The 16,288-nt window shown below is 39.6% G+C and overlaps 1 pseudogene; it reads left to right on the top strand.

Moving 5' to 3' along the window:
- The first annotated feature begins 5,857 nt into the window (after window positions 1-5,857).
- On the top strand, window positions 5,858-13,776 carry LOC136279595 (uncharacterized; annotated as a pseudogene).
- Window positions 13,777-16,288: the final 2,512 nt, after the last annotated feature.

Genomic DNA, 16,288 nt, shown 5'->3' with positions numbered 1-16,288 from the left:
TTCGCCCCCTATCAAGTTCGCTCCTTTGAGTTCGCCCCTACCTCATGCCGTGTTCGCCCCCACACTTTTCAAGTTCGACCCCATCAAGTCGAGTTCGCCCCTTGATTGAGTGATATCTAGATGAGTTGACTAAACGTTTGAACGTGTCCTTTAGTAGCATGTCGTAATGATGTGGGATATTGATCAAATGAAGCCTTTAAGTGCTACTGTGGTTCTTTCTTTATTCACCTCTGAGCTTTCGCCGTTCTACGGCATCATCAGGGTGGACAATAAAATATTTGCGCTATGGTTTTAAACGTTGGAGGTGCCACTGTAAATTAGCATAGTGTAGAACTAGCCAATAGGACGCATGAAAACTAATGGCGTGATAAAATGTTCTAAAATATTAAAAACAGTTAATTAAAATAGTTCATTAAAGTAAATTATTAAAATCGAAGATCGTTAAGTTCAGTGCATTCCTCACGGGAGTTCAGTCCCGGCTTGTGCTTTCTGATGTAATACGCTTCGTACAATCGCAGATTGAAGGGGTCATTTTCACGCGTGATCACTTTGACTTCAATGTTATGGCTGTTGTTGCGATAGCGTGTTGTGAGATGTTTTTTACCGACGAGTTGTCGTTGGTCAAGTGTTCTTTTGTTCGGTCATGTAGGAATCGTGTCGTGCTTCCGATTGAATATTCGCCACAAGCTTTGCACGTGAGCTGATAAACGGTGTTTCTCTGTAGGCATAAATTGGTGTCTGCGATGGGGCAGTTTGGTCTGTTGCATTTCCTTTCTGTTGTGTTGTGTGAAAGGGCTTGTTTCAGAGTGTAGGACTTGTGGGCAATTCGCACTGGGATGTTTTCTCTCTTGAAGATTCCCGTGATTTTTCGGTTTAGCAGGTCTGAGATGAACGGGATTTTGAGATAATGCCACTCTTTTGTCTGTGTTTGGTGATTTTGCAGGTGTTTTGTTTCCTGTATGGTGCGTTCTGGATATCCGTTGAGGCGGAGAATGTTGTCGAAGTCGCGGTCGTGTTTGTTGGATGTTATTTGGGTTGAACATCTCTGCTGTATACGCCTCCGTTCGTTGCGAATGAAGTTAGTCTTCCAGCGCTTTGGTAGGGCAGACTGGTGGTGTACGAAAAGCGGCTTTTTCGCAGGTTTCCTGTAAAATTCAAAGGAGCTCTCGCCGTTCGTCGTGATAGGGACTTGCAAGTCAAGTAGTGATAAAGATAGGCCTTCTGGTGATGCAGTGGGTTTCTCGATCTCAAATTTTAGTCTCAGGTGTAGACTGTTCATGGTGTCGTGGAATTCATTTGCCTTCTCTTCATTTGGCTGTTTGAAGATATATGACGTCTACGTAGCGTTTGTATGGGCTGACGAGGCGGCAGGATGAGAAGGCGATTTGTTCAAGTTTTTCCATGAACAGGATGGCTAAGTTGATTTGTGACGAAGGCACAAGTAGAATGTGCCAAATGTCACGTCAGTGACAACCATTTTGAATTTTGGCAATTGCGTGGAACCTGCTTGGGAACTGGCTTGACGGAATCATTTAAATACTCTGCGTGGGATCTGGGGTTACCAGAAATAACTGTATACACTGAACTTGTGATAAAGAGAACCACACAGTTTATCTAACAAACACAAAATGTGTTGATCGTAACAACCAGACTTGAGAAGATGCAAACCAGGCTTTCATCGCGACAGCATTGCTTAAGTTGTTAGACTTGTATCCATTTAGCTTTATTTATGAAATTAAGACTGAAGAATTTACTCATCAACTTACGAATCAACTCATCTGGATATCACTCAATCAAGGGGCGAACTCGACTTGATGGGGTCGAACTCGAAAAGTGTGGGGGCGAACACGGTATAAGGTAAGGCGCGAACTCTGGAACTAATTAAATGATTTGAGCTTTATCCCGCCCAAGAGAACGTTTTTGCTGTTTTGTTGCTAAATTACACTGAATTTTGCACGGTATAAGGGTTTTCTCCTGTCCCCAGCGTTAAGAGTACCTAGATCTCACTCAAAATAATGTTTTTGGCGTTTTTCTGTTTAATTACGCTGTTTTCAGCTTTTTTGCACTGGAAAAAGGTTTTTGCCTGTTTGCAGGTAATCACGTTGATTCTAGCTATGTCTCACTCATTACACAATTTTTGTATTTTTTCTGCCAAGTACGTTAGGTGCTAACTAGGTTTTCCCATTTTTGCAGCTAATCACACTGATTCTAGCTATATCTCACTTAAATGAACGTTTGTCTTTGTTTGGTGTTCAATTACGCTTTTTTGAGATTTTTTGCACTGGAAAAAGGTTTCGCCAGTTTACGGCTAATCACGCTGAATCTATCTATATCTCACTAAAAACAACATTTTTGCTTTTTTCGTGCTAGAACTACGCTCTTTTTATCTCTATCACACGTGGTTTTTTTTTGTTTACTGTGGAATTAAGCTGTTTCTAGTCTCATTGCTCTGAAAAGAGGTTTTCTGCCCTTACGTAGCTAAAAGCTAAATCACAAAGATGTCAGCTTCAGAAACGTTGTTTCGGTTGTTTGTCGCTGAATGTCGTAATTTTTTAGTTTTAATTGCACAGAAAAGCAAACGCTGATTTTTTTTTCAGTAAAATAGAGCTAAAAATAGCGTGATCTGCTGCTTACATGCGAAAAACCTTTTATTTCATATGTACTGAGATTTACCTAAAAAAATCGTAGTGAATAAAATTCGTACTGATTCTAAATGTAGCCAATCAGGAGTACGAACGAAAAAATTTCACCGTGAAAAATAATCGTTCGTCCAATCAGCAACGCGAACGACGAAATTTCACTAATGATAAAGGAACGTGCTGAAGAGAACGGCATGAGAGAGCCGTTGCACAAAACCCGCGCGCTTTGAAAAATGGCCAAGGGAAGGTTCCCTTCTGTTTACTCAGTTGAAGAATTCATTTTAGAACACGAAAACAAAAATACCGCTCAAAAAACTGAAAGAGATGTAAGATTGCCTGAAAGATTTTTGAAAACGAAGGACGAAGACAGGAAAATTGAGGATATTCCAGCGGCTAAGTTGAATGAATTCATTAGCGAATTTATTATCTCCGTACGCACTAAAGATTGCAACGAGTACGAGCCGACTTGGCTTCAAAGTTTAATGGCCAGCTTCGAATGACATTTGAAGAAAAAGGGCTATTCTGCCAGCATAATCAACGACTTGGTCTTTGAGAAAACCAGAAAAGTTCTTCAATTCAAGCAAAAGAGCTAAAGAAGCAAGGAAAAGGGAATAAATTGAACTATTCAGCGGAGCTGTTATTCAAGGTGGTAATTTTTCCATTCATATCAACAAAGTAAATCAGTCTCCGACGCTTACCACAGATCCGTCAAGTCACGAAGCGGCGAGATGGAAACGTCTGAGGCCTTTAGAACTGGAAAGTGACTCTGATGATAACTGAATATTGACTTTCTTTACATGACACTAAGTAGTTTGTTGGCATGGCTTCCTTTATTATAATATTAATAGACATTGAACTTGATTGATATCTGATGAACACAGGTAAGCTTAAGTGTTATGAACTTTATGCACTTTTATTAACTTGTTGTTGAGAAATTTTCAAACTACTTTTTTTACGCTTTTCATCGCCCCATTTGTGCTATTTGTCTACCAACGACAACACGAAAAAATCTCAGCACCTATGAAATAAACACATTACAGCATGGAAAATGCTTTGTACGATTTTCATTCACTCGTTGATACGTATCAGAAAACTCACTCGTTCGCTGCGCTCACTCGTACGTTTTCTGATACTACACAACTCGTGAATAAAAATCGTACGCGCGCATTTTCCATGAAGTAATCTCTATTTACAGTGCTATTAAACCTTTCGCTGCGATAAGATTGTACAGTTTAAATCTTTCCGCTTTTTGCAATTTTTTCACTTGAACTATAATTGCTTTTCTGACTTTTTAAGCTAGTGATGTTTTTTGTTCAATTTAGACCTAGCCCTCAGCTACTTTGAGCATTTAAACTACGTGAACAAATGAAGATAATTTGTCCAATTGGTGCAGTACCCCTGTTTGACTATTTAACCAGTTTAACCATTTACCTAGTTTGACCCTTTTAGCTACTGGATTCAATAAACTACATTTTACAGATGCTGCAATTGAATTATTTGACCCAGTTATGCATTTTCTTCAATTCGGCCGTTGAAGCTGGTCATGCATTTTATCTGGTTAAACCATAAAGGCTAGTGTCATTTAACGACCTTAACGAAATAAGATTGCTTGTTAAATTTGGGTGGCTCAACTCATTTCGCTAGTTTGACTATGTAAACCAATTAAACCAATTAAGCCCTTTAACCGATTGAGCTAGTTTGACCATTTTAACCAGTAGAACTAATTAAGGTGGGTTGTTCAGTGAAATTATTTAAGCTAGTTATACATTTTGTCCGGTTAAATCTTTTCAGGTAGTTTGACCCTATTAATTACTTCAACCATTCAATGTAGATTATGAGGTTTCTGCAGTTTGACTGTTTTTGCTAGTTTGATTATTTAACCTGGTCAACCAATCAAACTTGATTGAATAGTTGGTCCAGTTGAACATGTTAAGTTGGTTATGCATTTTGTCCCCTGGAACAATTTAAGGTAGTTTCACCATTTAGACAAGTCTAACCAGTGGAAAGAGATTTTACAATGTTTGCAGGTTTCCTGTTTTCGATGGTTTGGTAGTTAAATACACAGGTACCTCACATGGTCAAACTACACAAATTGCACGATCCACCATTGGTTTATGCTACCAAACTAACTTAAAGGCTTTAACTGGACAAAATGCATTTTTAGCTTAATAGGATCAAGTGCACAAGCTGCATAGTTGAGCTTAACTGGTCGAAGTAGCTCACATGGTCAAAGTAGCTTACTTGCTTCAATTGAAAAACAATGAATAACTAGCCTAATCGGTTCAAATTCACAACCTGGACAATCTAGCTGAAATGGTTGACCTGGTTTAACAGTCAAACTGAAGTGAATATGAAAATGATCTCCGCAGTTATGAACACTACTTAAGCCGTATGTAAAAGAGGCCTGAAAAAAATTCAGACCTGCACGGGATTTGAACCCATTACCTCTGCGATGATGGTGCAATGCTCTACCAACTGAGCTAACAAGCCAACTGGGAGCCGGTCACTATTTCGGTTCCAAATAAACCCGTGAAGTGGCGAATAAACGGCTGGAACATATGAAAGTCAAATATTTGAACTGCAGATAAAGATGTGAATATGAAAGTGATCTTCGCAGTTATAAACTGTTAGCTCAGTTGAGCACTGTAGAGGAACCAAACCGACAGAGAAACAAAGTGGTGGGTTCTTTTGTACATTGCATGCCAGTATTGGTATGCCATTGTTTTTAAAAGCAATAACTGGCAATGGTATTCAAGGTTATAGCAGATATTGTAAATACCAGTTTCTGACATTGGTTATCCTTTGTGATCGAACGAGTCCGTCCAAAGATCTTAGGTTACGTGATTTTACCGAGGTTCATTCCAGTTCAGGCCAAACCTCGGCACTGAGCCTCTTCTTTCGCTTCGTTCATACTTCCCTTGTATATGGCTAAGGAACCAGTCACTGGACTGTCGTTTGTCAAGGAACCTACGAGGAAGCTAAAGGATTGAAAATTTTGTAAACTCGTGGATTAATGGTTATGGTAGCGTGATTTTTGCATTGTAAACCACCGCACAGTGTCGAGCGTTTCGTTGATCTAGAGGAATAAAGAATGAATTTTACGGCTGATACAGTTTGATATAGAGTGAATCGCACATGGAAGGACACAAAGGAAGCAGGGAGCGAGATTTCCAAAGGAAAATCCTTTCGATGAAGAAAAGGATGCCATCTGGCGTGAAATGGATCTGGAAAACAAATCATCTCGCCGTTGGTCACCAGGTGCAATATCTCCACTGACCAGTGTTGCAGATGCTGAAGAAACTCACGTAGATGCGCGAAATAACGGAAAAGGGTAAGCAATTTGAGATTCAAAGGTCAAAGGAAAATCGGAAAACTGTACTCGCTAAGTTAACTAAGCAGATAAACATAATCTCGCCCTTGTTGGCAGATTTTGAGAGCGAAAAATAAGTACCAACTGAAGCTGAGAAATTCGATAAGTTACTTGTTAAAATGCACCCATCATTCTCATTAAAATTCTCATAGAATCTTAGGTAGATAATCCTATTGAGTGCTTGTGTTTTTTGGATCAATACACTAGTGGAAAGGCAAAGGAACTGTTTTAGGGCTGTTTACAAATTAAGAGTAAAGATTCATAGAAAGTGGCTAGACAACTTTTGCAGAAACACATACAAGGTTGCGAGTGGATACATCACGAAACCATCGAGCTGGCCCACTGTGAAACCTAATGACGGAACAGGGCTGCAAGGGTGATCTATTGCCCTTGACCAAGGAAGGAACGCCGTAACAGGCATGGCTTACATGAATGACTTGAGCACAGCCAATGTTCTGCGTCAGGTAGAGGAAAAGCTGCTGAGATACCTTGGCAGTAAATAGACGGAAGGAGTTGGCAGGATTAGGAGTAGGAGTAAGGAGGCAAAAAGACAGCAGATGAATAATATCCTCCACAGGCAAAGAAGTTCTTTGTCCCAGGGAAGCATCTTCTCTGAGTCTCTCCTTCGCAATCTTAATCCTTGCCCTTTTTTGATTTTAATGTGTCCAGAGGGGTTCAGGGTAATTTAGAGACAAGTGTTAGCCACAACGTTAAAGATGCTCAAAAACTTTTTCAGAATTTGGGGCATATTTTCGCCAAACCTAAGGATCCTGTCACGAAAGAACAACGAACCGACACCATTTATTCTATTCCTTGCAATGACAGTGACAACGAATACATCGGACAGACGAAACGTTCAGTTTGGTACACGGTTAAAAGAGCACCAAAAAGCGGTTTTCCTTTGCAAAAAGGAAAATTCAGCTTTATCAGAGCATACATGCCGAACTAACCATACAAGTGGGTGGGATAATTCTAAAATTACCAACACTTATCGGCGTTACCACCAGCGCCTTTGTTTGGAGGCTTGGCATATTAGCTCCGTCCACGCTCCTTTAAATCGTGACGATGGCGGTTTGCTTCCTGACGCCTATTTACACCTCGTCAGAAAAAGGCCGCTAATTAGTGATCATATAAAAGGACCTCTTGTTGCAGCGTGTAGAGGCACCAGACAGGAGTGTCGAAACATTGGGTCTATGAATTGTAACTTCTTCGGTTACATTCATCAAATCTGCAAACCAGAGTAGCATCAAACTATGTCTGATTGTCCAACTGGTTGCCGTGTGAACTTTAATATATTTTATTAACAAATGGAAGGTTTAAAATTTGTTGAGACGATCACTATCACATTTGAAAGGATATCACAAGATGGTGTAACCAAGAAAACAGCCTATTTCAATAGCACACTAAACACTGTGTTAAATATTGCTGATTCAGAAGATGATCTTAAAATTGCCAGCCAAGAGATACAAACTTCCAATTAATCGATTGCTTTGTCAGTAATGTAGACCAAGCAATGCAACTGCCTGATAAAGAAAACAGGGCATTAAAATTCAATAAATTCCACAAACATTTGCCATTTCCTTTTGTCAATTATGCTGATTTTGAAGCCATGGCAGAAAAGATTAAAAAATGTGCACCAGAACAGAATGAATCATACAGTGAAACATATCAGAAACACACAGATTGTGTATATGGTTATGAAATTATCTGTATTTATGACGACAGATTTAGCAAACCTGTACAAATATACAGAAAATATTGTCCATGAATTCATGGAAAATATGATTGAAGAAGTTGAAGATTGCTAGGAAACAGCTAAGAAGCATTTCAAAAAGCCATTAAAAATGTCTGAAGAAGATAAGAAACATTTCAAATATCATACACAGAAAAAGACATGAGTAAAAAATGCACCAACTACAAACTTGTTAAATAGTTAAAGTAGCAAAAACAGTTAACCACCACACATCACACAAATTTTCAAATTATCTTACTTGGTTAAAGTTCTTCAAATGGTCATACTAGCTTCAATGGTTCAGCCGGGTGAGATGGATGACTAACTTAAATGGTTTAACTGGTTAAACAGTCAAACTAGGGAAGATAGTTAAACTGCACAAATTGCACAATCTCTCTTAATTGGTTGATTTAGTTGAAATGGTTAAACTGCCTTCTAGTTGAACTGCACAAACTGCACAATCTCGCTGAATTGGTTCAAGTGGTTACAAAATTATCAAGGTACCTTAATTGGTCCAAACAGTTAAATAGTCAAACCAGCGAAGACAGTTCGATTACAAAATTGAAAAACCTATCTTGATTCGTTGCAGTAGTTCAAAATGCGTGACTAGCTTAAATGGTTCAACTTCACAAGCTTAATTTTCTCGCGTATTGAAATTAGTCCGACTAGTTTAATTGGTTCAGCTGGTTGAATAGGCAAATGCACAAATCGCACAATACATCTCTATTGGTTGAAGTAGTTAAAATGATCAAACTAGCTCAGAAGGTTTAACCAAGATGCATAACTGGCTTAAGTAGCGATCTCTGTAATGGAGATCCAAGCAATTTTGCATCGGAAAAAAGTTTGCATCAAACTTTCCATTAACAAGTCACATTGGTAGTAAGTAAATAAAACCAAATTGGTTTCTGGAAACTCGTTAAAAAAAAAATTTTGAGAGCTATCAATAATCAAAGGTGCAAAAGGCCTTTTCTCGACTTCTTCCGAGATCGAAAATGCCAAAACTTGACAAGCTTGCTCCTCGAAACGCACTGCACGCAGCAAAAAATCGTTTCCACTCGTTAATTACGTGATATCTAAGAAGTTTGGAAAGCGTTTCAATTTTGATATGTGCATATTCAGCGGTTCGCCGTAACTTATTTAAAAAGACCTGTCGGACAGCTTTCTTAAATCGGTCAAAAGCAGTCTTTCTTTCTTAAGTGATATTTCAGACTAGATATGTTCAGACTAGATCGTTAAACACTCTAGTCGATTTCTTCCAATCACACGTTCGAAAGCATAAAAATAGTCTTAAGTAAGTCGCTGAACTCTTCACGTCAACCACCTTCTCTTTGATTGCTTCAACGGGTTTCTTTCTAGTCAACCTGATCTTTTCACTATTCAAAGCTAAAACAATTCCTAGAAGCCTCTTCACCCATTCGGCTGATCTCTTTCCCTCTGAAGTTCATCTCTGGACTGTATTGGAAAGTGAAGAGACGTTCGTCTAAAGTTCGATAGAATCGTTCAACAATTTCCTGATGCCTGTGAGCGTTCGCATTTCCTCTTCTTATCGTTATATTGTCCTTTGCCATCTCTCCTGTGACTTCACCCATGAATTCACCCTCAGGATCAACTTGAAGAACGTAAGGCCATCTCAGTGGTCCACGATTGTAAATGTCTGAAAAGCTCTAAATACCCCAGAGAAATACTTTGAGGTAAGAGGTTCGGCAGCCTTTAATGCGCTTGCAACATGAACAACTGTCAATCTATGTTGTTAGACTTTCCTCCCTCTAAGGAGCCTTTTATGAGGAAGGAAAAGAAGATAATTTTTTTAAGTGTGTTATTACAGCTTTTCCCAGCGATGGAAATCTTTGTATAACACCGTGGTTTAAATGATAAAAAGCTGAAAGTGACGTAAATTAGCTGTTTTGAGTTTTGTCTCACAGAAAACAACATTTTTGTTTTTTTTTTGTTGCTAAATGACGCTGTTTTTGCCTTTATGAGGCCAAAAACATTTTTTCGTTCCTTTGTGGCTAAATTATTTGTTTTCAGCTTTTTTGCTCCGAAAATATGTTTATAATGATTTGCAGTTAAATTACCCCTTATCTCTTGGAAAGCAGCCCTTTTGCCTGTTTGTTGCTAAATTACGTTGCTTTGAGCTTTTTGGCACCGAAAACATGTTTTCGTTCGCTTGCGGTTTAACTTATTCTATTAGATATGTAAGCTAGATTGACCATTTTAACTGTTTCAACAAATTAAGATAAAATTTCCAATTTTTGCAGTTTAACTGTTTTCCCTAGGTTGAGTAATTAACTCGTTAACGAATTGAACTATCTTGATTATCTCAACTTCTTTAACCAATTAAGCTATATTATGCAGTTTGTGCACTTCAACCATTTAAGCTTGTTATGCATTTTCTCTGGTTGACTATTTAAAAGATTTAACTAATCAGGGTAGATTGTACAATTTGAGCGGTCCAGCTGTTCTTGCTAGTTTAACTATTGAACCAATTAAACTAACTTGACCAGTTAAGTTAGATTAAGCAGTTGCACCATTTAAATTAGTTATGCAATTTTTGAGGTTAAACTACTTTGACCATTTGAACTATTTATCAATGGATATAGATTGAGCACTTGGTGTAGTTTAGCAATGTCCTCTCGTTTGACTATATAACCAGTTGAACCATATAAACTAGTAAGACTATTCGAACTACTTGAATCTGTTAAGATAAGTTGTGCAGTTTGTGCAATTTAACCGATGACGCTAGTTGTGAATTTTAATCAGTTTAACCAGTTAGGTTAGTTTGACCATTTAAACTACTTTCATCAGTTGAGATAGATCGTAGAATTTGTATAGTTGAATTGTCTTTTAAATGGTCAAACTGGCTTAATTAACAGCAAAAAATGCATATCTAGCTTAATAATTTCAACTGCACAAAATAGTACGACAGCTTAAACTGCACAATTTAGCTTAAATGAATCAACTGGTTAAATAGACAAACTAGGGAAGACAGTGAAACTGTACAGATTCCAGGATGTATCTCAACTAGTTAAAGTAGTTTACATGGTCAAACTAACTCAAATGGTTTTACTTGACGAAATTCAAAGTTAGCTTAATAGGTTTAATCGCACAAAATGCTTAAACATCCCACTAGCTAAGACTGCACAATAGAAGAAAAATGTATTGCTAGCATAAATTAAGTGAAAACATGCATAATTAGGTTAATAAGTTCAACTGGTTTATCTATCTTCATTGCATTAAGTACTTTGAATGCTCAGACCATCTTAAATGGTTCGACTACACAATATGCTCAACTAACTTAATAGATTGAGTGGAACAAACTGCACAATCAAGCTTAAATGGATCAACTGGTTAAATAGTAAAATTTAGGTTAGGCAGTTATAGTAAGAAAAAATTGCACAATCTTTCTCCAGGTAGAAGTAGTTAAAATGCTCAAACTTAGCTTGAATGGTTTAGCTGGAAAACAAACTAAATAAGTTTAATTGTTTAAATAGTCGAACTAGCGAGGACAGATTGCACAATCTATCTTAAATAGTTGAAGTAGTTCAAATGGTAATTCTGGTTTCAATTGTCTCACCCGAAAAATACAAAACTAGCTTTAATGGTTCAACGGCTTAAATAGTCACATAAGCGAGCATAGTTCAACTGCAAAAATGCACAGTGGTTTTAATTAGTACAAACAGTCAATCTAGCTCAAATGTTTTAAATGGAAAAACACATAGGTAGCTTAATACATTCAATTGCACAAACTTCTCAATTCAGCTTAATTGGTTCAACAGGTTAAATACTCAAATTAGTGAAAACAGTGCAACTGCACAATGCATGTCTTAAATGGTTGAATTAGTTCAAGTGGTCAAACTAGCTAGGGAACGGATCATACTGACACACAAGGCCAAGGGAGATGCAAAGAAGGATACGGAATCTACAGCACAGAGCATAAAATCCGCTCTCTCGACAAATCACGCCAACAGGATACTAGAGCAGATTAAGACCAACACCCAACGAGTCTTCAACACCACCAGACAGGCGGCTGTGTCACCGGTTGACACACCGTATGTCGACAAAGCTAACTGAGTTGTTAATTTATCCTCTAGGTCCCTTAGCGATGCCGAGAAAGCCCTACTGAAGAAAGGACTGAACTTCGCCGTAACTCCTGGGAATATTCCTGCCACAGAGATCATCGCCAAGGTCGAAGCAGCCATAAGACAACTCGACGCCGAACAAGCAGATACTGTCAGAAGAGCTGTTAACAGTATCCTTCAACAGGCGGATCCACGAGAGCCTAACATCACGAAGATGCGAGATGCACTTAAAAACCTGAAAGAAGACGAGTCCATCGTGGTCCTCCCAATGGACAAAGGGCGCGCTAGCGTAGTCGTGGATACCGACACCTACCGTGCCAAGATGTCTACGCTTATTGAGAACGGACCCTACCACTCCTCAACAAAGATCCAACAGACCGTCTGACCCGCAAGTTGTCCGAAAAGCTGCTCACCTTGAAGCGAAGCGGATATCTATCAGAGGCCGTTAACAACAAGATCCGACCCCGACACAAACAGCCGCCTAGAATCTACGGTTTACTGAAGATCCATAAGGCCGACTTACCGCTAAGACCTATCGTGTCGTGGTAAACACCTTTGCATATGATTTATCCGCTTACTTAGCCAACATCCTGTCTCCTTTAACAGGAAAGTCAGAGTACACGGTGACCAATTCAGTCCACTTCGTATCCACCGTCAGCAATGAGACGATCTTAGACAACGAGATCATGGTATCCTTCGACGTAGAATCGCTGTTTACCAACGTTCCTATCGACGACGCTGTACAAGCCGTACTGCAGAAACTCGAGAACGACCCAGGCCTTGCAGACCGCACCACGCTAACGCCTGCATTGATCGCTGACCTTTTGACCTTCGTATTGAGATCCACATACTTTCAGTATAACGGATCGATTAACGAGCAAAAAGAAGGCGCCGCCATGGGGAGTCCGGTTTCCGCTCTCATTGCCAACCTCTACATGGAGAATTTCGAAGAACAGGCGATAACTACATCATCCTACGAGCCTAGGATCTGGAAACGTTACGTGGACGATACCTTTACCATCTTGGATCGCGAAAACATAGACGATTTCCTACTGCATTTAAACAACCAGCAGCCTTCCATCCGCTTCACCATGGAGACAGAGAAAGACAACAAACTCGCCTTCCCGGACATCGCAGTTTTAAGAGAACCTGACGGCTGCCTCTCCACCAGCGTACACCAGCGTATACAGGAGGCCCACGCACACCAATCAATACTTAGCGTATGATTCACAGCACCCTCAATAAGTAAAACGCGGTATTGTTAAGTGCCTTTACGAGCGCACCAAACGCCTCGTAACAAAACCCTCCGTTATCTCTGAGGAGAAAAAACATATGTCATCTGTTCTGGTTTCTAATGGTTATCCTTCTCCTTTCTTGCAGAAACTAACCAAGAGCGGAAAACCAAACAACAGTGCCGAACACGCCAACGAGTTCAAAGCCACTGCGGTTTTACCTTATGTTAAAGGTCTGTCCGAACAGCTTCGCCGCTGCCTACAACAACAAGGCGTACGCGCTGTTTTCATGTCGGAGACTACGCTAAGATCTCAGTTAGTACAACCGAAAGACGCTGTCGACCCGGCTAAACAAGATGGTGTAGTTTACAGGATTCCCTGTGAATGCGGCAAGGTGTACATTGGAGAGACTGGAAGACCTATACAAGACAGAACTAAGTAGCACGATCGAGACATTCGAATCGCCCGTACCGAGACTTCCGCCCTTTTAGAACCTGCCCACAACACCGGACACAAGCCACTGTGGAATGAAGTAAAGTTTTTTGAACGTGACCCTTATTACTACACGCGCAGGGTCAAAGAGGCTATTCATATAAGACTTCACCCTAACAACATCAACAGGGATAGTGGAATAGAAATTCCAGAAGCGTGGATGCCCACGATCAAGAAACACAAAACCAGGAGAGCCATGCGACAGCGGTTCGCCGAGGGAGCAAATCACTGAGTAAACAGCAAGTATCGAAATGCACCAATCAGAGCTGCTTAAAAACAACCAATCATAGCAGAGCATCTTTATAAGATCACGCATGACCAGTCGACCTCATCGCCTGAAGAAGACTAGCAGTATGCATTCGAAACGTCGCGATCTACATCACACGTGACTACATCTGAGACAAACGAAAAACTTAGCTTTTATTGTTATTCACAAAGATGAATAATCACAACCTTTTCCACGAAGTAAAACACAAATTTGGCGATTTCAAACGTATTGACTTGGAAACATCTAAAATTCCTAGTTTGGAGAATAAGGGAGCGGAATGAGCTCGATAGTCTGAGTTGATGATAGCCCGCACAGCTCGCTTGTGCAAATAATAAATTATATTTGAGTTAAATACGTATATGGATGACCAGGCGGTGTTACAATAGACGATATAAGTCTAAAGTAAGGTGTAGTACAAAGTGAGTTTGGTTGTAGACGATAGGAAAAAGCGAGACCTAAATATAATACCTATAGATTTAGCGATTTGTTTACATACATAGGTAATTTAGTGTTAACAACTGAGTTGAAAATGTAAATTAGCCACCGTAAAGGGTAAAAAAGGTTACCTTTTCGAGCGTTAGCCCTTCGTCAGAGCGATTAGAGGAATTGTGGGTTGTGTATAGGTTTATATGCAGAAAGTGGAGCTACACCATTGGTGGGAATATGGTGACGAGAAAACAGGAATAAATTAGATGAATGAAAAACGCTCGTTGCTTCCGTGGGAATTAAGAGTGCCGATTTGGAAGATAAATTTTTGTTCTTGTGTTTAACGGCTTTGCAAACTGCTAACATGTAAGGAAAGGCCGCAGACTGCCATATGCTGTTTAGAATGATTAGGGAGATTAAAGTGTCTAGCGACTGGTTTGGATGCGTCCCAGTCATTTCTTTCCACGTCGCGAAGGTGTTATTGGAATCCGTCAGCTAGTCGTCTTCCTGTTTCGCCAATGTATAACTTATCGCCATAAGAGCAATTTTTGCAGTTAATACCATTGGGAGAGATACACGTAAAGTGATCAGTGATCTTAATGGATCTCTTGGGACCCGATATTTTCTCTACGTTATGAATGAAAGAACAAGTTTTTCATCGTGAGCGAGCGCATTTGAAAGTTCCAGGTCGGTCATTGGATTTAAAATGAACCCCCACTTATTTCATTGAAACGTGACAAAAACATAGGTAACTTTTTAGTCAGGGATTCATTTCAAACCAACTAATTTGCGTTTTCAACTCAGTTGTTAACACTAAATTTCCTACTGAATTTGCATTCAATGCCTGGCATATTTTTATTCCGAAAAGGACTTGAGAGCTAATTTATTTCCCTGCAAGGACATATACGAAGATCAGCGTTGCTCGTGGTTAACTATTTCAGTCGTAGTTTTCAACATGGCGTCTCGTCACTTACCCAACATGGAAAATAAAGGATATTCTGGCGTGTTGGGAAGTTTTTTGATGGGAGTAAATGGCAATTTTACAGGACATTTGGACGCTTCGAACTCTGTAGCAGTCAATTCGATCGAGAGCAGTTGACTTTATTGATGCACTTTCCTGTAATAGGCGAGTGTTTGGGATGGAGAACGACGGATTTTGAAGAACTGTATGGTTACCTAGATCAATGATTAATGACAAAAGAACTGGCTCGGGAAGTGAGTGGTTTTAATTTATCGAGTCCCTGTGAGATTTGATGAATAGCAGAATCAGTACTGAATATGTCTCGATCGAGAGCAGACGGGACCATGAGCTCCTGATTGTTATATTTTAGAAATTTTACAAATTTCCAAACAGTTTCTTACATTATTTGGACGCCATTATGGACGAAATGCGCGAGCGCGGCCGCCATCTTGTCCAATATTTCTGCCGATGAACAAAGTAGTTATTATATTGCAGTACTTTACTGTTTGAGTTGTGGTCTGTGCGATACCAGGATGCCTCAATAAAGAGATTTATGTTTGCACATTTTAACGAAAAAGCGAATAAATAGATTGTTTGTATTTTTGAATAATGAATTCCATCAGGGGGCAACTCAGATAGTAGGAAACTGGCTCTCGTTATTCACAAGTGTTCTCTTGATATTGAAGACCTTCGGATACCATATTGGATCTGTGACTCGCCTTTAACCACCTTCCAGCTCACCAGCGGCAAAGGAATATCTCGCGTTCTATGAAGAGTCGAGTCCCTTTCCTTCAGGGTATCTGGTCTTAAATTAGTCGTTGAACTCTTCGCGTCAACTACCTTCTTTTTGATCGCCTCAACAGGCTTCTTTCCAGTCAACCTGGTCACTTCACTATTCAAAACTGAAACAACTTTTGGAAGCCTCATAACCCAATCGGTTTATTTCTTTCCTTATTTGAAGTTCATCTCTGGACTGTATTGGAAAGTGAAAGTGCTAAAGTTGGAGAGGTTCGGCGGCTTTCAATTTGCTTCCAAGATCAACAACTGCTAATGCATATTTATACACTTTTTTCCTATTGGAAGTCTGTC

This window comes from Pocillopora verrucosa, chromosome 3 (genome assembly GCF_036669915.1).
Source record: "Pocillopora verrucosa isolate sample1 chromosome 3, ASM3666991v2, whole genome shotgun sequence".
Classification (NCBI taxonomy): Eukaryota; Metazoa; Cnidaria; class Anthozoa; order Scleractinia; family Pocilloporidae; genus Pocillopora; species Pocillopora verrucosa.
The sequence above is the reverse complement of the archived record's forward strand: the minus strand, read 5'-3'. Positions and strand labels throughout refer to the sequence as shown.